Source organism: Citrus sinensis, chromosome 8 (genome assembly GCF_022201045.2).
Source record: "Citrus sinensis cultivar Valencia sweet orange chromosome 8, DVS_A1.0, whole genome shotgun sequence".
NCBI lineage: Eukaryota > Viridiplantae > Streptophyta > Magnoliopsida > Sapindales > Rutaceae > Citrus > Citrus sinensis.
The window spans coordinates 23480857-23506580 of record NC_068563.1 but is presented as its reverse complement, the minus strand read 5'-3'; the positions used below and the strand labels follow the sequence as shown (position 1 = coordinate 23506580).

The 25724-nt window shown below is 33.3% G+C and overlaps 1 pseudogene; it reads left to right on the top strand.

The window, feature by feature from the left end:
- Positions 1 to 6532: 6532 nt before the first annotated feature.
- Positions 6533 to 20902, top strand: LOC102623561 (uncharacterized; annotated as a pseudogene).
- The last annotated feature ends 4822 nt before the right edge of the window (positions 20903 to 25724 follow it).

Genomic DNA, 25724 nt, shown 5'->3' with positions numbered 1-25724 from the left:
CACTCAACTACTTCATTCCTATTGATTTTATCCTCGTGTTTGACATGAGAATGTGCTTTTCTGCATATTTACTTATTTCATTTTATTAGATAGTTATTAGTTTAATTGTTCAATCTACTTTCAATTCAAGCAAAACTATTAAGGCTGCTATAGCAATTTCCGTGACATCAGTACCTGAGGAGACGATCTTGAATACTCATCATTATATTACTTTTTGTGTACACTTGCACATTAACACCCATAGCATTTGAATTTACACTCCAACATAGGGCCCAGTCACCTCCCTTCTTCCTAACCTCTGGCAGTCAAAGCTTTAGGGAGACGTGCTTCGGTCTTTCCATCAATAGAAACAATAGGTATATAACGTTATCATAAATTTCATAGCAAAAATCAAACTCTGAAAATAATTTGACAATAATCTAGCATTATAATTTGATGACATAATCTTCCAAATAAATTCTTCAACTCTATCTTTTTATGCTTGGCTTCTGGCTAGCTTATACTTCAATCTCCTTACAACTCTTGATTGACCTGTATATATTAAAAACAATTAGTTAAAAATAAAAAGCTAAAGGTTTGTAACTATTAGAAAAAATATTATGATTTGTCCATGTAATATCCTAAAGATAAAAGGAAAATGGCATCGACCTAGTGACAATAAGAATCACATACTCTTGATAATTATAAAACAAATAGAAAGAATAATAACACATTACCTGCATTGGATGATTAGAAGTAGCCATTGCATGAATGGCATTGTTGTCTAATTTATATCTTTGTAGTTCACCACTTATTATTTGAGATCTCTCGAATGAAAAAATATATAGGAATTACAAGATCATTATAGTAAAATATTTGACAAGTATTTTGGATAAATTTTATTAATTTCATACCTTGGTTGTCTTCTTTTGTTTTTTTTCTTTAAATAATTTGTTCATTTTTAGATTGCTTTTGCTTGTAAAGCTGATGACCATTACTTCTAACTACTAATGGAGAAAGAATTTTACTACTATGAATACCACGAAGCTCCCTACACTTTGTTGTGCCATGAACTATATTGTCGCCAGGTTGACTAATTTCACCATTACCTCTATTTAACATCAGTTTTGCTTTCAAATCATTTAAAACCTCCCACGCCATATTGCAATTATTCTCATTATTAGTTGCTAGTTCAGCTACATCATAAAAAAATTTGCACATCTTATCAAATCTAAAACCTTTAGGTTTGGTGCTGCAATTGTCATTACTTACTTTCACGTAATTGATGTGACATCTTCTTATGTCCTTTCTCTATCGCCTAAAAATATACTTTTCAGGAACATAAAATATTTCGTTATGAATAAGCACCGCAATGACGTGTCAACATAATATTTCCTTAAACTCAAATAGTCAACATTTGCAATTAATCTCCCAATTAAACTCATTAAAAGAAACTTTAAAAGGGTCACGACGATGATCCTCTTTAACTTAAACCTCTTCAACTTAAACGTCTTCAACTACTACAAACTTTGAAGTTAAAATATTTGTTTGACATGAAAATATCTCACAAAAGATTTTACATTTTAGCTTTTGCTAAAATTCTCTAAAATTTTCCATTGTATAAGCATATCAGAATTGCTGCTCCATGGCATAATGAGTAGCATAAGGGATATTAGATTTAAAATCATTAAAATCAACACGATTGTGTTTTTTCACCTTGTCTCCTACTGCATTGCCTAAATTGTCGAACTAATTGTTTTAGAGTAGTTTTGAATTTACATACCTGTCAAAGAACACATGCATACTCTCACTATGTTATGTAGTAGACATTCCTACCCGAAACATATCCTTCACATATGTTGGCACCCAACATTGCCTCTCATTATACAAGCCTTGCAACCATACATTGTTATGAAGATTATATTTTTTAATGACCACCATCTAACGTTCATCAAAATCAAAAGTTGTTAAAGAATCATAAACAACATTCTACAAAGTTAGCATGATCAATTCATAGTTCTTGTAACATTTCAGTTTTTCTATAAGCATTATATGCTACACACATTGCCTACATCGCGTATGTGGAAAAACGACTTCAATTGCCTTTTGCATGGCCTTATCTTGATCAATGATTATGGCATTTGGAAACACAACCAAACATGCATGTAAGCCAAGATCGAAAAAGCCATACATATGTCTCGATGTCCTCGTTGGAAATCAAATTACATCCTAATATTGTTGACTGTCTATGATGATTGAATCCAACAAAAGCATAAAATGGCATATCATATTTATTTGCTAAATATATTGAATCTAATATATTAACATCACCAAATTCTTTATTTGCAGCTTTACTCCTTGCATTAGCCCAAAATAAATTTTTTAACTGAGGGTCTTTATCTAAAGCCATCATATAAAAAAAAAAAAATTGGAGTTGGTATCTTACATTTTTAAGAAATAATCATGAACTATAGAAGCATCTCATCCCCAAGCTGTAAGCATCTTACTTTGTCTAAACATTTCATACAATCTTTTTCTAAGAAAGCTAAATTCTCATGTCCTCCTACTTCAACCACCAAAGAATTAAAGCTTTTATTTGGTTTTATTCCAGCTTGATAATTGAATTCCAACTTTCTTTGAATAAACAACTTCATTGCCTTATTGGTTTTGAGAAAACGAGCCTTACATGGTGTGTTTAGCTCATGATTATAGTCATATGTAATGGATCTTACTCCCCACTTTTTATCAAGGCATTCTGTTGCCCTTACTTTAGCCTTACAATTTGTTTTAGATGTTGACTGTAATATAAAGGGATGGCTTGATAAAGAATTTGCCTTGCCCTTGCATGAACATGAAAATGTTACATATTTCAACTGTCCATTGTCTCATGTGCTAGAAGTTCTTTTAATAATTTTGAATCTCATTATCTTCTTACATATCTTATAGAACTCAAAACAAATCCTGAGCCGTATCAAAGACCATGCCAATTTTTGGCTCAATAATTTCTTTAGCGTTTGGTTCATTGCTTATATCATTCTCATCATCAACTTAATTCAAATAAAGCCGAAAAGTCTAACTAATTAAATTCAGCATCAATTAATACAAACACAAAAAAAAAAAAATAAATTCACCTCAATATTAATGATTTCCGGAGAGTCTTCCTAAATCCGCCGTCTCATTTGAAAGCCTTGCTCTTCCTGTTGTGTTGTGAAGTAAATCAAGATAGATGAAACGATAGATTGATCATGCGTTTTGCAGCTAATGTTAATTACAATATGATGATTGATGTTACGTTTTGGTGAGCAATTTCTTGTCTCACTTGAATGACTTCGTTAAGCGTCGTTTTGGGTTTAAATAAAGCATGAGAGAAACACGTGCTTAAGGAAGCTGTTCAAGTTTGTTAAGAATTAGTTATAACACATGCTCATCACGTGCATTTCTGGATTCATCTTGGTTTGTTGAAGAAGCTGTTATAAATAACTGATTCTGTTACAACATGAGAGAATGCTAAGGGAGCTAAAAAAGGTAGAGAAGATTCATGAGAAAGCTTCTTGATATACTCTATAATAAGCTCTGTAAACACGGTGTAATCATCTTGAGGAAATCAATAAAGCTGATCCTGGTTTCCCCACACACTAGCTGAACCACGTTAATTCCTCTATACTTGCTGCTAGTTCTTTGTTTTCTTTTCAATTCATAGTTTCCTTGTGATTTGATTTGGTTGGTTCTTTTAGCATCTTGATTGTTTGATTTGAGATCTTGGGGAGTAATTAGAGTTGAATTCTAAAAATATGTCACTCCAAACTCTATAATTGGTATCAGAGCTTGGTATACAAACCAGACACAAGTACGGCTGCTTCGAAGATCGATATGGAAAAACTCACTGGGAAGAATGATTTTAACATGTGGAAGGTCAAGATGGAGACATTGCTGATTACGCAGGGGTTGGGTGATGCTTTAGAACCAGTCACTAAGAAAGCTGGAAAAGAAGCCTCGTCATCCTCATCATCATTAACACCACAGCAGGCTGTTGAGATTGATAACAAAGCAAAAAGTACCATAATCTTGAGTCTTAGGGACTTTGTTATTAGGGAAGTTGCAAAAGAAAAAATAGTTGCTGACTTGTGGGCAAAGCTTGAAAATGTGTATATGACTAAATCCCTAGCCAATAGGCTTTACATCAAGAAAAAAGATGTTTACATTTAAAATGGCTGAGGGGACATCTCTTGATGACCACATAGATGAGTTCAATAAAGTATGTGATACACTGGAAATCATTAATAAATGATTGGATGAAGGGAAAGCATTGCTTCTGGTGAGTTCTCTTCCACCATCATATTCTAAATTTATTGATGCACTTATGTGGGAGGCAAACTTTGTCACTGGATGAAGTTAAGGCTGCTCTGAATACTAAAGGCTGTAAGAAAAGTCAGGGAATATGAATACTGGTGAAGTGTTGGCTGTTAAGGCTAAATTTGATAAGAATGATGGAAAGAAAAAGAAGCAAGGAAACAATAAACAAAAGCCCAAAAATAATAAGTGTTTTTAGTACCATAAAGAAAGGCACTTCAAGAGAGTTTGCCCAGAAATCAAGAATAAGAAAAATTAGCAGAATGGGACTGCAACAACTGCTGAGAAAGAAGGGTATGAGTCAGTTGGGGTATGTGTGGCTACAGAACATGTGTCAACAGGTACCTGGATTCTAAACTCAAGTTGTACATTTCATATGTGTCCCTTTAAGGATTACCTGTGAAACTATCGGAGTCTGATAGAGGAAAGGTAATGATGGGAAATAATACAATATGCAGAATTGTTGGGATGGGAAATGTAAATCTTAAGTTGGATGATGGTATAATAAGTAAATTAAAGAAAGTTAGATATGTTCTTGAACTCAAAAGGAACCTAATATCCCTGGGAATGCTTGACTAAATGGGGTTTAGTACTAAGCTTGAATCTAGTGAGTTGAGGATTTCAAATGGTGATAGGGTTGTCATGAAAGGTTAATAAAGAAATGGAGTATATGTCTTGGATGGTGAGGCTATAACAGGCTTGTCAGGAGTGTCAATCAGCTCATGTAATGATAATACCTTACTGTGGCACTTAAGATTAGGACATATGAGCTTAAAGGGGTTGAAGGAGTTACAGAAGCAAGGGGTTTTGAGAAATGGAAAAATTTCATACTTGGATTTTTGTGAAGACTATGTCTTAGGCAAAGCAACTAAGAACAGTTTCAGCAATTCATTTCATTCAACCAAGGGCATCCTTGAATATATACATTCAGACCTTTGGGGATCTGCACAAACACTGTTACTAGGTGGAAACAACTATTTTTTGTCCTTCATTGATGACTATTCAAGGAAAGTATGAGTATATGTCTTGAAGCACAAGGACCAGGTATTTGGAAAGTTCAAAGAATAGAAATCTCTGGTTGAAAATCAAACTAGTTTGAGGGTTAAAAAACTTAGGCCTAACAATGGCCTTGAGTTTTGTAATCAGGAGTTTGATAGTTATTGTGGAAATCATGGCATTGCAAGACATAGAACTGTGAGGTTGACACCTTAACAAAATAGATTAGCTAAGAGAATTAACAGAACCCTAATGGAAAAGTAAGGAGTATGCTGGTTCAGTCACAACTTCCAAAGAACTTGTGGGCTGAGACATTATTGACAACATGCTACATTGTTCATCTCAGTCCTTCTGCTGCACTTGAGTTCAAAACTCCATTTGAAATATGGCATGAGAAACCAACAAATTATGACAACCTCAAAGTGTTTGGATGTCCAACATATGCACATGTCAGTCAAAGGAAATTGGCTCCAAGGGCTCTCAAGGGTCAGTTTATTGGATATCCTGAAGGAGTTAAGGGGTTTAAACCATGGTGTATAAACCTTAATCCCCCTAGGTGCATAATCAGTAAGGATATAGTGTTTAATGAAAAAGCTACCTTGGATATGAAGAAACCTTCTCACAAAGATGCACAAAAAGATGGAAACAAGACCAAAGTTTACTTTAAGGTGGAGCCCTTCAGTAAAGAGCCTTCAAGAGATAAAGATGATACAAATCATGGATTTGATAACTGAGAAGATGATCAGGAAAGGCAGACAGAAGCTTAGCATCAAGATACCAGCTGACCAAAGACAGAAAGAAAAGAAAAATAAGAGCACTACAGAGATATGGATATGCAAACCTGATAGCCTATGCCCTGGCAGCATCTCATCAAATTGTTGAGGATGAGCCTAAGAGTTATAAGGAGGCTATCCAAAATTCATATAAAAATGAATGGAAGAAGGCCATAGATGAAGAAATCTCCTCATTACAGAAGAACAATACATGGGAGCTTGTGAAGAGGCCTGGAAATAGAAGAATAGTTGGCTGCAAGTGGATCTTTAGAGTCAAAGATGGTTTAACAACAACTGAGCCTAGGAGATTCAAGGCTAGATTAGTAACTAAAGGGTATACTCAGAGGGCAGGAGTGGATTTTAAAGAGGATTTCTCACCTGTAGTTAGGCATGCATCAATAAGAGTATTATTGGCTTGAACAACTGTAAAGGACATGGAGCTTAATCAACTTGATGTCAAGCCTGCTTTTCGGCATGGAAGACTACATGAGGAAATTTTAATGACACAGCCTGAGGGGTATATTGATTCTAAGAAAGCTGACTATGTGTGTTTGTTGAAAGTCAGTGTATGGGCTGAAGCAATCACCCAGGCAATGATATCTTAGATTTGATGAGTTTATGGTTACTCATAGTTATCTGAGGTGATAAAATCAGATAGCTACATATATATGCTATTATATGTAGATGACATGCTGATAGCTTGTAGTGATAGAGAGGAGATTGAGGCCTTGAAGTAGCTGCTCAGTTCAGAATTTGATATGAAGGATTTGGGTCTAGCCAAGAAGATATTGGGAATGGAAATTATAAGGAACAGAATGACGGGTACCATGATTCTTTCTCAAAGAAAGTATCTAAAAAAGATACTTGAAACCTTTGGGATGTCAAGCTGCAAATCAATAGTGACCCCTTTGGCATTACACTTTAAGTTGTCAAGCTTACAATGTCTAAGAACATATGAAGAAAGGGGTCAAATGACAAAAATTCCTTATGCAAATATTGTTGGTTGCATGATGTATGCAATGGTCCTTACAAGACCTAACATATCACATGCCTTAAGTGTTATAAGTAGGTTTATGGCTTCACTTAGTAAAGAACATTGAAAGGCTGTAAAATGGATGCTAAGATATTTGAAGGGTACTCGGGGATATAGTATAGTATTTGGAAGATCAGATGGTAAAAATGCAGGCCTTTGGGGTTTTGTTGATTCAGATTTTGCTGGGGACTTAGACGAGAAAAGATCTTTAACATGTTATTGTTTATACTTGATAGTTGCTTGGTTAACTGGAAGGTAAGCCTACAACATGTTGTTGCTCTGTCTAAATATACAGTTGCAATAGAAGCTATCAAGGAGGCTTTATGGCTAAAAGCTTTGATAGTTGAATTGGGAATAAAGCAAGAGACTGTTGAAGTTTACTGTGACAGTTCAAGTGCAATTTACTTGAGCAAGAATCCAGGACACCATGAAAAAACTAAACACATTGATATCAAATTGCATTTCATAAGAAATGTGATTTCCAAAGGTGTAATTAGGATGATGAAGGTGCACACTGACAATAACCCTGCTAACATGCTAACCAAGGTCATCCCTACAACTATGTTCAAGAGCTGTTTGGACATAGCTGGACTGAGTAATTTCTAACATGCTGAAGTTGGAGGAATCAAGATTAGGGGTGATTTGTTCAAGGTGGAGAATTGTTGTGTTGTGAAGCAAATCAAGATAGATGAAATGCCAGATTGATCATGCGTTTTGCATCTGATGTTAATTACAATACAACAATTGATGTTGCGTTTTGGTGAGCAATTTCTTGTCTCACTTGAACGACTTCGTTAAGCGCCGTTTTGGGTTTAAGTAAAGCACGAGAGAAACACGTGCTTAAAGAAGCTGGTCAAGTTTGTTAAGAATTAGTTATTACACATACTCATCACGTGCGTTTCTGGATTCATCTTGGCTTGTTGAAGAAGCTGTTATAAACAGCTGATTCTGTTACAATAGGAGAGAGTGCTAAGGGAGCTAAAAGGGTAAAGAAGATTCATGAGAAAGCTTCTTAATATACTCTGTAATAAGCTCTGTAAACATGATGTAATCATCTTGAGGGAATCAATAAAGTTGATCTTGGTTTCCTGTGGATGTAAGCTAGTGTGAACTAGCTGAACTGCGTTAATTCCTGTGTTCTTGCTGTTAGTTCTTTGTTTTCTTTTCAGTTCATAGTTTCCTTTTGATTTGATCTGGTTGATTCTTTTAGCATCTTGATTGTTTGATTTGAGATCTTAGGAAGTAATTGGAGTTGAATTCTAGAAATCTGTCACTCCAAACTCTACACTTCCTGAACGACTCTTCTCTATTCATTTAGTTTGTAGCCAAGCAATTGAAATCCCATCAATTTATATTTTTTTTCTTTTTTAGAAATACAGATTTTTGAGTAATAGTTAAATAATTTGGTGAAAATTACAAATGTGTCATGATTGAGAAAAAAACTGAAAGCTTTGTTCTTCCTAAACTTCCTCACTCTCTTTGTTTAGCTTGCAGCCAAGTGAAAAACATAGAGGTTGAAAGAATTTTAATTGTAAAAGGTGTTTGATTATAAAGGAGTAATAAAAGGATAAGATTTAAAATAAATTATTTCATAGGATCTATTTTAATTTAAAAGAAATTTATAAGTGGGATACCACTCAACTGCTATATCACTTAAAATGTGTTTTAAGATTAATATTTGGGATTTGAGGTTAAAATTATAATTACAACAATAAAAATAATAAATGGGGTGTTATTGCCCAAAAAAAAAAAGTGAGGTGGAATTATTATCAGGTTATCACCCTTATTTTGGAGAAAAAAATTCAAATAGCAACGTTCATAGCCTCTGAACCTGGCACCTCTCTTCTCCTGCTCTCTGTAGGCATCCATCCTCTTCTCTATTGCTATTGCCGATCTGAATTAACCTCTCCGCTGGCGCCGTCAGAATTAACTGGTCTCTCCGTTGGTGACACGGATATCGGCTATAAATTTAGCGGACCTGCAGAGAAAGAGTTTTTAACTTACAAGAAGTAGCAACTGCCGAGCAAGCATTCCTCTCATTCACTCGCCTCGAGGCAGTTCACATATATGAATACGGCAGCAAGCAGCGGAGCCATGAAACTGCAGCCGCACAAGGCTTACAGGACTCGCCAATCGGGCTCTTCGGCAAAAAGAAACCCAAATCTGAATTTAAATAAACAATATTATTCCTTTGCTTTTGCTGATTTTAATTATCATTTATTGTTATTATCATCTAACAGGCATTTGGTTTTACTTCATCTGTGAAAGCCAAGCGATCACAGATGCGAGCGACAGAGAAAGAGCAACGTCGGCTACACATTCCGACTATAGACCGCTCTTATGGTGAACCACCACCATATGTAGTTGTAGTTCAGGAACCACCCAGGTTTTGCATTATTAATTTTGTTTAAAAAAATAAATTTCATTTATTATGCCTTAATTCAGTAATAAATTTTGAAAGTTTTAGATGGTGATTTTAATTTATGAAATGGTGGTGGCAGATTGGCTAGTCTTTGTTAGTAAAGTGTCTTATTAAGCATTACACTAAGCATAAAGTACCTGAGGTTCGAGGACCTATTAGTGTTGTATCAGGTTAGGTTTGATCTAGTTTATGTAATTTCTTTGTTAGATTTGAAATACAATGGAATTCATTAAGAGGGATTTGATGAAATACATTAGGTAAGAAAAGGCAGCTACAATTTGTGGATTGCCCGAATGATATCAATGGCATGATTGATTGTGCAAAGATTGCTGACTTGTCACTGCTTCTCATTGATGCAAGTCGCGGTTTTGAAATGGTGAGATGTCATTTTGAACAGTTCTATTTGGTTTGGACTTCACTGCATATGTGTGTCGATGGAGCTGCCGCTGCTCCTTTTTCCTTTTGCGATCTCCATAACATAAGTTTTATGTTATTGGTTTTGTATGATTTTCTGTTTTCCTGTGTCTAAGGAGTTAAGCATATATTTAATAACAATGCAGTTAAAACAATTTCGAATTTTGGTAACTGGGTTTTGTTTCTTACAGGAAACTTTTGAGTTCCTTAATTTAATGCAAAATCATGGATTGCCAAAGTTTATGGGAGTTCAAGTATAAGAAGAAACTAAGAAAAATGAAGCAGCATCTCAAGCATCGCTTCTAGACAGAAACATACTATGGAGCAAAACTATTTAAATTATCTGGTCTCTTTCATGGGAAGTAAGTATTATATACAGTATGTTGTGTTATGGACATCTCACCCAATATTGTAGTTAAATTAGTAGTTTCAAATCATAGAATTCTTTTTTAGGTTAATTTTTTCTTTTTTCTTTCCCTAATTCATTAGGTGCACAAAAACAGATATTTGCAATCTAACAAAGTTTATTTCTGTTAAGAAGTTTCCTTCTTTGCACTGGAGAACTGGTCGTCCTTATGTTGTGATTGATCGTTTTGAAGATGTTACTCCTCCTGAAAGAGTGCATATGAATAATAAATGTGACAGAAACATCACAATTTATGGTTATCTACGAGGTTGCAATCTGAAAAAGGGGACTAAGGTTATGCATTGTAAAGCACTTAACCTCACAATTGCCTTTGGAAATTTTTTCTTTTGAGAATATGCTTAAGGGTTTATTTTATTTTATTTTTTTCCTTTTTATACAATTAAAGGTGAGAAGCAGGTTCATTTCTCAACATAAGGTTATTGTTGCATATGGTGTTTCTGAAAATTTAATGAGTTTTGGACATATGTTACTTAAGCTTAGGTGGTTTTAGGACCTACTTTTCATCTATATGGCCATTAGGCAAGGACTTGTTTATCATTCTGGTGAAAATTGGATGTAAGTTGTGAAGAACTTGATTAAGCATAACTTAGAGAGGTCTTATTTCATAATAAGCAAATCTCAACCTCATTGGCTTCACGGATGCAGGTTTTATATGTAAAATGTAAAATTCAGCTTTGGAAAAGGTGATCAATTAGCAATTTGTAAAATTTTTTTCCCCTTGGTTATGCTTAAGTTACATGGAGCTTTGTGCATTTGGCTTAGCAATGCCTGATATGGACGTACATTGAAGGTGAAACTGTAAGAAACATTAGGACAAAAGCTGACTAATGAGAATTTTCTTTTTTCTATAACAGAGTTGCAATTTACATGGCATGTTAGTTAGCATGACAGCCCTGAAGGTCATTTGAGGCTTATGGATTAAGATTGTTAAGCTTCTATTAAATGTTCATCTATCTTGCCTTTATCCAATCAATTAAACATTTATAATCAAATGTTCTTTCTTTGAAACAGGTGCACATTGCTGGTGTTGGTGACTAAAGTTTAGCTGGGGTACAGGGTTAGCTGATCCATGTCCTTTACCTTCTGCTGCCAAAAAGAAGGGACTACGTGATAAGGAAAAACTTTTTTATGCACCCATGTCTGGCCTTGGGGATCTCCTTTATGACAAGGACGCTGTCTATATAAACATCAATGACCACTTTGTTCAATTTTCTAATATGGATGATGAAAATGGAAAATTAAACTGTAGAGATTTACTATTTTGTTTCCTTTTTTTTTTTTTGGGTTGATACATAAAAACCTTTAATATCTTTTGTGGATCTTGTTTTGAATAATATAAAATGGAAATAGCTCTTGTATTCTTGATGATATATTCTTTTGACTTATACAACCTGACAGGATAAAGAGGCAAATATCTTGTCATCTTCGCCGTTACCAGGAAAGGCTCAAGATGTTGGTGAGATGTTGGTAAAATTGTTTCAAAATACCAAATATTCAATTGATGAGAAGTTTGAAAAGAGCTTCATTTCTGTTTTCGGCCGGAAGCCTAATATCTCATCAGATGCTACCAACAATGCAAAGATATGGATGATGATACAGATTATACTCATGACAAGTGAATGCCGATGGGTTTCGTGAAAAAACACGTCGCTGTGGAAATGGAAGATTCAAAGTCCTCAGATGAAGATGCAGATATTAAAAAGTGTTAGCAATTCTGATGAAGATAACTTTGCGGAACATGTTGAATTTAATGAGGGACAGCATCGTAGAAGAGCTATCTTTGGATATGGTGTAGATTCTGGTGATCAGAAGGTCTTAATTGTGACTGGTATTATCTCCATTTTTCACGAACTAATGTGTTAATACTTAATAGGGAAGGGGTGGCGGAGTGTCAAGAAACCATATTTCAGTTTTTGTTTCTTTATAGATGCTGGTCTATGTCTCCTTGCTTTGTTGAATCTGGTATATATTGAACTCGATGCGCGTATTCTTTGAGGCCATGTCAACACCTCACACTTGTCAAAACTATGCGATTGTGCATATCCTAGATTTGAATGTTTTGATAATGTAGCCATACAGGATTTTCTAAAAGTTATGTAACTTTTATAATAAAACCATTTCATCTTTTATTTGTTGCTTTGTAAACTTCCATTGCCCCTTGGTCTTGATGCTATGTGTTGTACATGTCACTTCATAATTTAAGTGGCTTTTCTTTTGTGGGGCAAGCTTTAGAAATTGGGCTTTTACTAGTCATCACCTTTATTATGCTTTTTTATTTTCTCAAATATTTTTCTTTCGCAACTCAGTTCACATGTAGTATCTAGCTGCACCTTTTTTTTACAATAATAATGTTCCGCATTTTTGCTTCATTGCAGGATTCATATGAAGAGGGTGAGGATGGTGACAGTGATGAGGGCGAAGATGATGACAACGACACTGTTGATAATCAATTATCTTCTGGTACAGAGGAAAGAGAGGATAATGGTATTTCTTTCATACTTACTATTATTGTGATGCAATATTCAGTACTGGACTTAAAGGAGAATATGTCCCCTCTTTTATTTGTAACTATAGTTTATATATAGCTGACATGAGCCAAGTTAAGATGAGTAGAGTGGTGTTTTCAATCATGAAATGCAATATGATGTTTCCATTGAATAATTGTCTCTACAAATGCTAAATAGTTTAAATGGATATTTCCTCTGTTTTGATTTTTCTGTGGAATTTTCTTTTCAGTTTCTGAACAGTCTTAATTGTTGCGCTATATGAAGATGACATGGAAAATAAATTAATGTTGACTAAGTCCTCCTTGAGACGATGCACGAATCTCATTCAGCTTGTATACCGGAAATCAGCATCAACATCTGAAACTTTGTCCAAAGAAGTGCACGATAGTAGCAAGGGTGAAGAAAGTGATGATGATGAATTTTTTAAGCCGAAGGTCAAAGGAAATAAGGTCTGTCTTGAGATTATTTGTACGGTTATTTACTTGATTGTTTTTTTTTCTTAATTTGAGGTCTTGCTCAACAAGTAATACTTTTAGATGTGTTGTTAGTTTTAGCATTGATATACAAGCTTGATGTTAACTGAATGTAGTTTGTATTTGCATAGTCTCTAATTCCTGTTCATTTATTGCAGAAGTTGAGAGAATGATTGGATAGTGGGATTGTCAATACTGATGAGTGTTCCAAATTTTAAAGTTACGGAGATCTTAAAAGCTGGAAACAGGAAGAAGCATATGAAAGCATCTGAGACCGTTTTGTTATGGGTGATTGGTCCAAAGCTGCTCAGAAAAATCAAGTTTCAAAGGGTAAATCTGAAGATGATGACAGTGATGATGCTGTCTATGGTGATTATGAAGATTTAGAAACATGTGAGAAGCATGAAGGGCAATGTGAGGATAATTCTGGCAGTGTAGGAATTGCGAATGAAGATGAATCAGCAGTTGAGGAGTGGAGATTGAAAAAGCTCACACTACGTGCAAAATTCAATGCACAATATCCTTTTTCTTTTGACTAATACGATGTTTATTATATTTATTATGCATGGATCTTGTACCACTGCCTGCTCCATCTCCATTGATGGATTTTTTTTGTCCATGAATTTGGGTGTGGCTGTAGTGGGATGATGCATCCCTCATCTGTTGATAGTTTTGCTAAAAGACATTAGTGAAGTTTGGTTGTTGTAAGTTGTATTAGAGAAACTATATTTTGGTTTTAGTAGAATCTGCTTTGATGGCCTTTGACTTTGATTTACATATGATGCATCTGAATCTCCTGAGCAGGAAATGCATGAAAAAGATGTGGCAAAGTTTCATTGTGTCCAGCCTAACGAAATTGGACTGGTTGACAAGGTAGACTTTGTTTGCATCATAATGTGTTCTGCATGCTGCTGTTATGTTTTGAGTGCTAACTGGTGTTTGGTTCTTCCTGATGAAGGAGAAGATTGAATTTTGCAAAACAAATGAATATAGCTGAGCTCAATGATCTCGACGAGGTCACTCGAATAGAGGGCTTTCAAACAGGAACATATCTTGGAATGGAGATACATGATGTTCCTTTTGAGATGGTTGAATATTTTGATCCTTGCCATCCTGTTTTGGTTGGAGGAATTGGTCTTGGCAAGCAAAATGTTGGATACATGCAGGTATGAATACTCAAATAACCTTAAAGGTGCTGTGGTGATATATGTTTTCTACTTCTCCCTTAATTTGGGCTGTCTTCTCTTTCTATCCTTTTCAAATACATCTCAAAACTTTGTGGATGTTTGTTGGATAAAACATATTGGTAATTATGGGCTGCTTAACTCAAAAGACAGATTCAGTCATCCTGGAAAAGAGAACTTGCTCATGAATTATTTGATAAAAACTCCTTTATTATTTAGTCAAGTTTGATGCCCGAAACCATATGTGTGTATTATGGGACAAAGTTTGTTTTTAACTTCTTGTGGGTTTTTTTCATTGTATAATTTCAGAATATATTTTCTTTTCATTCTTAGTGATTTGTAGGTGTTATATTTTCATTTTTGTCATTGTAATGAGTGGACTGGTGCTGCACACTGTATTTTTTTCCTTGGTTCTTCCCTAATCAATAAGATTAATTAATCCTTATTTTTTATATTGAAAATGATGGCCTACAAGTTCACAGCTAAAGTCATTGCATTAAATTTGGTAGAACTTCGGGATATATTCTTTTATTTTAATTTTTCTATGTAATATATTTTTCTTGTTTCATTTCAAGGCTACAAGATTTTTCATGGCTTTGCTTCCAGGCTAGGTTAAAGCAACACAGATGGTGGCACAAGAAGGTACTCAAGAGTAGAGATCCCATTTTTGTTTCTATTGGATGGAGGCGTATCCAAACCGTCCCTGTTTATGCCATAGAGGACCGTAATGGGCGGCATCGCATGCTGAAGTACACTCCAGAACACATGCATAGCCTTGCCATGTTCTGGGGTCCTCTTGCCCCGCCTCAGATGCGTAGTTGCTGTCCAAAATTTATCCAACAATCAGGTCAGCATTCTCTAGTTGCTACAACCAGTCTATATTTCAAAGGGATGATTTTTGTGCATTTCATGTGAAGAGTATGTTTCACCTCACATCTTTTTATTAGTTATCTCTAATAATTAGCATTATTAGTTATCTCTATAACTTGTGATAATATAGTGACAGACTATTTTTATTTTTATCTTTTTATTTTCTTCAAATTAACATTATTTATTTTCATAATTTTTCTTAATATTTTTCAGATAAAAACATCATAAACTACAATAAAATTGATTAACATATACTAATTTAGAATAGTAAGAGATTGTATTTAATTGAATATGATTTATATTATGATAATATATTATATTATTTATATTCTTTGAGATGTTTATTATTTGTTTCACATTTATAACTTATAAGGTCATAAATATAAAATACTAGTTTTTAGATTTTTTAAGTTACAAACTAACTTAATTCAGACAAAAAAAAAAACATATTATTCATATTCAAAAATTCAGTTATATTGAAAATTCAGACTAATTTAGATCTATTTAAATTTTAGGAAAAAAATTGCCACCTAAGAATATAATAAACTCTCATACGAATAAAGTTCTTCATTAATTCTTGAATTTTGAGATAATCCAATAATTCTCCGTCTTGCTACCTTTCCAGATATGGAATGAAAGATGTGCCTATTCTTTCAAAAAGGGAAAAAGAGAAAGACGTGCATATCTTTTCTTTTATTTGGCCATATCTAAGGTGCCACTTGAGCACCCTACCCCTCCATTTGTCTTCTAGCAAATGCATCGTTGGATGAAAATCAAGCTCAGCCTACTGTTGTAATAAGCACACGTCACACATAAAATAGATTGGTGATAGGGGTAATGAAAAAGTAATAATTTTGTAGCAACAATATAGTTATAGATAACAATTCTATTGTTGTTCCACTGTACCAATAATAATGTGAGGTGGAACAACATCATGCATGAATCAAGGCGCTATTGAAGCATGCCAAAACGCAAAGAAACGTGTAGCACAAGAAAGTTGCAGGATTGAAAAAATAGGCCACGCACTTGTACTATCCCCAATACAAAGGATTTTATTTCCAAACAATTTTGTAATTAATGAAATTCTCATTACTTGTTTTCTAAATGTTTTTCATTGTTGCGAACATAAAAATTATTTTCTTGTTGCTATTAATAACAGTATTGCTACAATTTCTTTTTTTGCTAATCCCCCATACAAATTGCTATTAATGTCAAGTTCATTGTTTCTCAAAAATCATTTGATTTATGGATGATGTTGTTGCACCTCACATTATTATTGATACAGTAGACCAACAACAGACTTGTTACCTATGACTACATTGTTGCTACAAAAGTAGTTACCTTTTCACTACCCTTATCACCAATCTATTCTAAATGTCACGTGTGCTTATTACTACCGTAGACTGAGCTTGATTTTCATCCAACGGTGCATTTGCTAGAAGACAAATGGAGGGATTTGGTTTCCAAGTGGCACCTAGACGTGGCCAAAGCCCAAAGAAAAGAGAAGATATGTAGAGATATGCACGTCTTTCCATCTTTTGCTTTTTGAAAGGATAGACACATCTTTCTTTCTATATCTTGGGAGGAATAATTTTGGTAGCAGGATGAAGAACTATTAGGTTATCTCAAAATTTAGGAATTAATGGAAAACTTTATTCATATGAGAGTTTAAATACTCTTAGATCATGTAATGCAATTACATATCTAAGTTTTAGACAAGTGTAAAACTGTTGGTATAAATAGATTCATATCCTTTAAAAATTATTTATTTATTCATTTTATTGAATTAATAAAAATTTTATTTTCCTTTGAAAAAAAAAAAAAAAAAAAGACAATGGACAGATGAACCAATAATTGAGCTGCCTATTTGGGCGTGCAGGAATTAAGGCTGCCTAATGCTACCCCATTAAGTAAGCCATACAAAATCTAAATGGCAACACATGGACCGACATATCATTGTCTTATCTCTATATACATCATTAAAGTACCGAGTCTTCCTTTCCAAAATGAAAAAGCACCTAGTCTAGTTCAGCACATGATGATTTTTATGTAATTAGTAATTACTTATGCAGTAATGATAGAGTTACAATCACCTTGTATAATTACATACAAATTAATATAACATGATGATCTTCATGCCATTTTGATTTATACACACTAATTTGTGCAAAATTGTTTGTGGCTATATATCATCATTGTTATTTATCTCATCATTAAAGTACATAGACAAAGAACATGTGTCAAACAAAATTTTCATACTTTATGTAATTATTTATCTCATAATATTCTACAATTTTTATCTGATATTTCATGAGTGTCCACCCGATGATAATTGGGTATGTGAAGCATCGCTGGTAACTGAAAATACTACAATATATATTGTTATTTTTAAACTACAATTTTTATTGAATATAACATTAGGAGCAACCAGGCAAGACACGCACGTCTCTTATACAATTACTAGGGCCTCAATAATGAACCCATTATTTTCCCCTAAAAGCAAGTTATACTTTAGAGGTGTTGACGCAATTGACTTGCTGACCTCAGGTGACTCTTAACTCATTTGCTCTCTCGAGTTGGTTAGTTGCTATAAATTTGGCTTTCAGTGTGTTTCTTTGTATATCTTTCTTTGATGTTTATTTCTATTTAATCATTCAATTCTTGTTGTATCATCTTTAATTGTTCTCTACTGTGCATTTCCCAATGGTGTTTCCTATTACCTGTTTTAAATTCTTCTCAGTCATGTTCTCAATGCTATTCCATGTTTTGGATTTTCCACACACCGCTTATTCCGATTCTTTGGAGGAAGCTCATGTACTTTTAAATGGAAAACTAGCCTTCAAAATCATAATGGTTCTCTCTTGCCTTCGTGGACTCTTAATAATACAACCAAAATAAGCCAGTGTGCTTGGTTTGGAATTCATTGCAACCATGCCGAAAGAGTCAATAGCATGGACCTCACAAGTGCAGGCTTACAAGGTACACTTCGTGATTTCTCATTATCATCGTTTCCTCTTCTTGCGTTTCTTAATCTTAGCTTAAATTAATTCTTCGAAATCATTCCGACACAATTTGGCAACCTTTCAGTGCTCAAGCTCATTGATTTATCTGTTAATCAGTTTTCTGGAAAAATACCGCCAAAAATTGGCCACTGACTCATTTGAAGGTATTTTACTTGTTTATGAATCGGCTAAGTGGCTCAATTTCACATGAAGTAGGCAGATTAAGCTTTTTCAATGAACTTTCTTTTTGCTCTAACTTTTTGGAAGGTTCAAACCCTCTTCTTTGTGTAACTCGACAAATTTGGCGACCTTGTATGATATCAATGCACTTTCTGGTTCAATTCCAAATGAAATAGGAAACTTAAAATCCTTTTCCAATCTACAAATGTCCAATTATACATTCAGTGGCTCAATCCTTCTTTCTTTAGGTAACTTGGCCAACTTGGCTATTGTATCTTGATATCAATGCAATTTCTGGTTCAATCTTGGATGAAATAAGAAGCTTGAAATCTCTTTTCAATCTACGATTGGGTGACAATACACTAAGTGGCTCTATCCCTCTTTCTTTGGGTAACTTGACTAACTTGGCTACCTTGTATCTTGATAGTAATGCACTTTCTGGTTCAATTCTGAATGAAATCGGAAACTTGAAATCTCTTTACTATCTAGAATTGACTAGCAATACACTCAGCGGCTCAATCCCACTGCCTTTGGGTAATTTGACTAATTTGGTTGTCTTAGAATTGAGTGACAATAAACTTAGTGGCTTAATCCCTCCTTCATTTGGTAACTTGACCAACTTAACTACCTTATATGTTTATAAAAATTCAATTTTTGGTTCAATTCTGGATGAAATAGGAAACTTGAAATCTCTTTCCAATATAAATTTGAGTTTAAATAAACTCAATGGCTCAATCCCTCTTTCTTTAACGAACTTGACCAACTCATTAGAGGTTGTTTGTCTTTCTTCTAATCATATTGTTGGTGAGATTCCATTAGAACTTAGGAAGCATAGTTCTCTGGTCTAACTAATTTTGAGTGGTAATCAACTTTCTAGACGATTATCTCTGGAACTTGGATCACTTATTCAACTCGAGTACCTTGGCCTAACTAAGAATAGACTATGCAACTCAATCTTAGAAAGTCTCAGCAAATTGGTTAAATTGCATTACTTAATTTTGAGTAACAATCAATTTAGTTAGGAAGTTCCAAATAAATTTGAGAAGTTGATTCATCTTTTAAAGTTAGTTTTGAGTCTTAACCTTTTCGAAGAAGAGATACCATCTCAATATGTCGTATATAAAGCTTAGAGAAGCTGAATCTCCCCACAATAACCCATCTAATTTCATTCCAAGATGCTTTGAGGAAATGCATTGGCTGTCACGAATTGACATATCTTACAATGCGTTACAGGGACCGATTCCTGACAGCACAACATTCAGAGATGCTCCAATGAAAGCATTACAAGGGAACAAAAGATTGTGCGGAGATATCAGAGGTTTTCCATCTTGTAAAGTATTCAACTCACGTAAGCAAACCTTGAGAAAGATTTGGGTTGTTATGTGTTTCCTCTCTTAGTGACTGTTGCTCTCTTAATTTCTTTGATTGGATTGTTTTTTAATTTTTGATGAAGGAAGAACGGCTCACAAACACAATAGAGTAGCCCTGGATATACTCCCAGGTTGCTTTCAATGTTAACTTTTGATGGAAAATTCGTGTACGAAGGAATCGATAGAGTAACAAATAATTTTGATGATGAGCATTGCATTGGAAAGGATGGACAAGGAGTGGTTACAAAGTTGAGATACCATCTGGAGAAATTATTGCGTCAAGAAATTTCATTCACTACTTCCAGGTGAGATGGCATGTCAGCAAAATTTCTTGAATGAAGTTAGGCCTTGACAGAGATATGACATCGTAACATTTTGAAATTATATGGATTTTGTTCACATGTCCGACACTTGTTTTTGGTCTATGAATTTCTTGAAATGGGTAGTTTGGCCATGATCCTGAGCAATGATGCAGTAGCAGAGAAATTGGGCTGGACAAAGAGAAGGAATGTGATAAAGGTGTGGCTGATGCATTGTCATATTTGCACAATGATTGCTTTCCACCAATTGTTCGTCGAGATATATAAAGTAAGAATGGACTGTTAGATTTAGAGTATGAAGCTCGTGCTTTTGATTTTGGAATTGCCAAGTTCTTTAAGCTAGACTCATCCAATAGGACAGAACTTGCAGGCACGTATGGATATATTGCGCTAGGCACGTACTTTATTCAAACTTGTTAAGTATACTAGTGAAAGCTTACTAGATTATTAGTTTAAAAAAAAAAGTAATTTCTTATTTGTTTTTCCCTTAAGAGCTTACATACACACTGAAAGTTGCAAAAAAGTGTGGCATGCATAGTTCTGGATTGTTAGCATTGGAAGTGATGAAGGGAAAGCATCCAAGACATTTTATTTTCTCAATATGCTCTTCATCTTCAAACTTCGTCATAGCACCTCATGAAATATTGGACCCTCGCTTCCAACCCCATCACACAATGTTCGGGGTAAATTGTTATCAATCATGAAAGTCGCTATTTCATATTTAGATGAGAGTCCAAAATCCAGACCAACATTGGAAAAAGTGTCTCATTTGTTACAAACTTTGACATAGGATAGTTGTGTATTACAGTCGGGGTATTTTCTGAAGGCTATAATTTGAGCTACAAGTATTCGTTTTTAGCATATAACATATCTTTTAAAGCTTGCGATGAAACGAATTTAACCAAGAATGCTTGTGCCATTTTGACTCGGGGTCAAGCCAGAAATTCTGTTTCTTTACTAGTTGTTTTTTTAGTTTTTAGATTTTTTCCTATTTTTTTTAATTCTTCTAGGATTTTTATCTTTTTTTTTTTTAAATCTAGAACTTGGATTTGAGTGCCGATTGCTTTCTTTTCTTATTTTGACTAGGAGAATTTAATTATCATATTATATTTCGAATTTGCCTATTTTAGTAAATTCTCGATATTTAGTCTTGTTATGAAGGGGCTCTAAACCCTAATTTTATTCATTGAGAATTTTAATAAAATTTATCATTATTTAGAAACCTAGTTTATTTTATCAGCAAACTCAATAACATTTTCGTTTCTTCAAATTTAGCCAAGCTTCTGATTGGTTTATTTTTCTAAGTACTTCCTTGGGGTAGTCCACGTAAATTGTTTCTATATTTCACCTGAGCACGAGGGGTATGGCTTGTATTTCCTCTTGACTAATGTGCATTTTTCATTTTATGAATAAGTCTTCCTCGCTTCGTACAATTGAGGTATAATTAATAAAGATAAATATTATTCTTCATAACTTAGGTAAGTTCAAAATTACGAATATAGTGTCCAAGCAAATCGTTTGCATTTGTGGTAGAATCAGGACCAAATTGATTTGTTCACAACCCAAGATCAGTTGATCATTTTGCCCAATGTATCAAAATGAATCGAAAGAATCGAAAGAAACTAGCTAAGGCCCCTTTTGGATTGTTTTTGGGAGGGTCAAAAGTAATTTTAAAAAGTTAAAAGTTAATTTTGGTACTTCAGTAAATTTTTTTAAAAATCACTTTTGGCAAAATCATTTGATTCTTTAGTAAACTTTGAAAAGCAGGGAGTAGTTTTTCAAAATCTGATTTTGAAAATCATTTTTAAACTTAGTAAAATTTTCTATATATATATATATATATATATATATATATATATATATATATTCTCATATAGATTATAAAAATCTAAAATTATCCTTATTAATTAGGAGATAAAATCATTAACTTTAAGGAAATTATTATTTTTATCAATTATATTGAGATAAAAAATAAAATTAGTAATATAAAAAATTTATTTTATTTATCAATTAGTGTATGTATACAATAAAAAAATTATATATATATATATATGTTTATAAATATATAAATAAATTTTATTTAACGTTATGTTCAATTCAGTCATTTACATTCTTATAATAATTTAATAATAGAATTAATCAAACACATACGATTATTTTTAAAACTCATAATATTTTTAAAAATAAATTATACAAAGCATTTAATTAATTACTTTCCCTGGTGATTATTTTTATAACACAACTAACATTAATTATTTTAAAAATTATAGAATTACCAAACTAGCCTAAGACAATTAGAACAAAAGGCAAGCACAAAGCATGCAGTTAACACAAATCGGTCAACTTCAAGAGTATGCTCTTTGTTTGAGAAAATAACTTGGGATTTCAAGCTTTAAAAATGAGAGCCATTACTCCTTGGTTAACTAATCAGCCTCGATGCCTTACGCACTTTGGTCAAACATAGTCAAAGTTGGTTGAGTTAAATTTACTTGATAAACCAACTCAGCATATGGGCCCCACTTTAGTGCCACATCAGCAAAAGCGATTACAAACTTTAGCGCCAAAACACAAACGCATCTGCATATCTAATGAACAGTGGACGTAAAGTTGTATATGTCTGTCAAATATTTGATACCCTTTGCGGTTTGCAAGCACTCTGTATTTTCAGAGGAAGCAGCTGAAAATATGGAGACAAAAAGGAGATTAGCTAATAATGTGATTAACAATCTGTCTCGCTTATGAATTATGTGAAATTGATATAGAAAATATTTTTTTTAATTATAGAAATTACAATCAGACGATTATTAATATTTACAATTAGATAATTATTGAGATTAGTTTACATTAAATATGTGAAGTATTGCCCAAATTTTTTTAGTCTCAATATATTTGTGAGATATTTACTTCACTCACATTTCTTAAATAAAAAGACTACTACCTCTACTCAATTCTTTCTTTTTTGAAAGAGAAAATTTGAGTCCCTGTACTTATATGGAGACTCGAACTACTACTCGACCAAAGGCCAGCGACAATATTATATTGCTTGCTTGATGCTTAGTGATCCCACGCATAGGGAAAATGACTAAAAACCCTGCAAGTGCTTGTCAAAATTAATTATTTCCTCCTCAAGTTTCAAAACTCATCAAAATTCTCCAGCCAATAATGTAAACTCTCAAGCTTTTTTTTCCTTTTTTTTTTCAATCAATTGCTCGCTCCTCCCATAGAGAGGCTTTTCTTTTTTCTATTTTAGCCGAAGAAGTATTTTAGTGATTGATAATAAAACTGAGACCTAATAAGAGTTAACATGCATTAATCTTTTAATGGAAAGAAATTTTTATGAGCTTTGATTTTGAGCATGTACGGAAAATAATTAATTTAATAAAGCTTTGATCATTTTCCCAACTGTTACTTGAGATACAAGACACAACTAACAAAGTACGAAAATTCGTCAAGTCACTCTTGTTACTTTAGCTGTATTTCTCTTCTCTCTTTTAATTAATTCTATAATTAAGGGCTGCTTGTTAACTTACTGCGTATGTACAGACATCTGTTAGTCAGGCTTGTAAAATGAGCGAATACAACAAGAACTATCTTTAATTTCATAATGAATTTTTTTTCATAAGAATACTCTTTTTCTGTAGTATACATGATAACATGGATAAACAAAGCATAATCTAGAATTGCCTAGTAAATTTTAATTGAAATAAAAAATACTGGTATCTATATAGTAAATGGATTTAAACTAACACACCATATTAATAAATTAATCAATTGAACTAGAATGTGAATACAGCACAACCCAATTCCACTGGACTCTACATTATACATATCGTGATTCGTGATTAGCGTGACACTAAAATTTAATTAACTTATTTATTAATGACATAAGGGTTCTAATGAATTTTGAAATCTGAAGCGAATAATGACGCTATTCGAACGACAGAACTTTTGATCATTTTTTCCAAAATTATATACTTATATATTTGTTATTTGAAAGGATCCAACAAGCACGTATATCAACTGGCATGGGGTTATTTTAACTTAACCAAAGTCCTTGGTTCGAGGATTGGGAATGCAGCTGCGTCAAATACTTGTTGGGAGAGCGTTGCCGCCTTAGTGGTCTTGCCCGACTCGAATTTGGATTAGTCGGGGTCCAATGTGGTTTTTGGATACCAAATGGTTTTATACAATGAAAAAAAAATATTTGAAAGGAATAGGATCCTCTCTGATACATTCTCCTATGTTTTTAAAGATTTTGTGTTATGTACCTTTTAGTGATGGTATATGAGTAAAATTTAATTTATTTATCTTTTTATTTATTAATCATCAATCATGACTTGAATTTTTTTTAGTACAAAATTAGATTACACGCGAATTCTGATCCTAAAGTAAAAATTGTGTCAAAGATCTTATGTCATGTGATTTTTTAATACTAGTGTATAATTTAATTTCTATATCTTTGTATTTATTAGTCATCAATCATCACTTGAATTTTTTCTTAGTATAAGATTAGATGATGCGAGAATCTTTATCCTGACATAAAATTTTTTAAAATACATAATTAGGGTAGACACGGTAACTAACTATATCTTAGTTCTAAATTGTAGGTAATGATATTTGACTCCTCAATTTATCTCATCAACTACCAGTTTCATTTAACCAATTTATTTTAGAATTACCCTTATTAAAAATAATTGTTGTTATTTACTTTGACATTTTTTTTTCATATGTTCTCTCTTAAGTATCACAATCACCCTCACTGCCTATCTTCACCACCACCACCACCACCACCACCACCACCACCTATTGTCATCAACATCAATCTATCACTTCCACACATCATGAGTTTTGTTGTAGGCTTTTGTAAAATTTTGTGAATAAGTTATGGGTTTTGTTGTTGTTGATTCTATTGATTTTGATTTATTTGATGATCCAAGATTTTGACTGTTGTGGAAACGCGGGTTGAGTAATTACCAATACTGTGACTTCTGGAGAAATGTAAATGTGGTGATAAATAAATACAAAGAAAATAAGATACAATAATTTACGTGGTTCGGCATAATGCCTACATCCGGAGCATAGAATTGAAAGTAGATTTGCAATATAATTACTTTGAATTTAGGATGGAATTAGAGGAACGATGGAAAAAATTGCCCCCATCCAACAAGAATATGTACATGAATATCTATTATGAACTTCCTCAATCTTGCAAATTTGAGGTAAATTAAATGAGAAAATAGTCAAAATTCTCCTATTATTTGTTGAAATTATATATCATTTTCTCCCTTATGTTTCAAAATCCATTAAAAATTTCTTGCCATTAAAATGTCATTAATGTTAGAACAATAAATTATTTTGATGAAAACCATCACCTATAATCTAGGAGCATTTATGTTATATCACTAAAAATCAATTACAGAATAT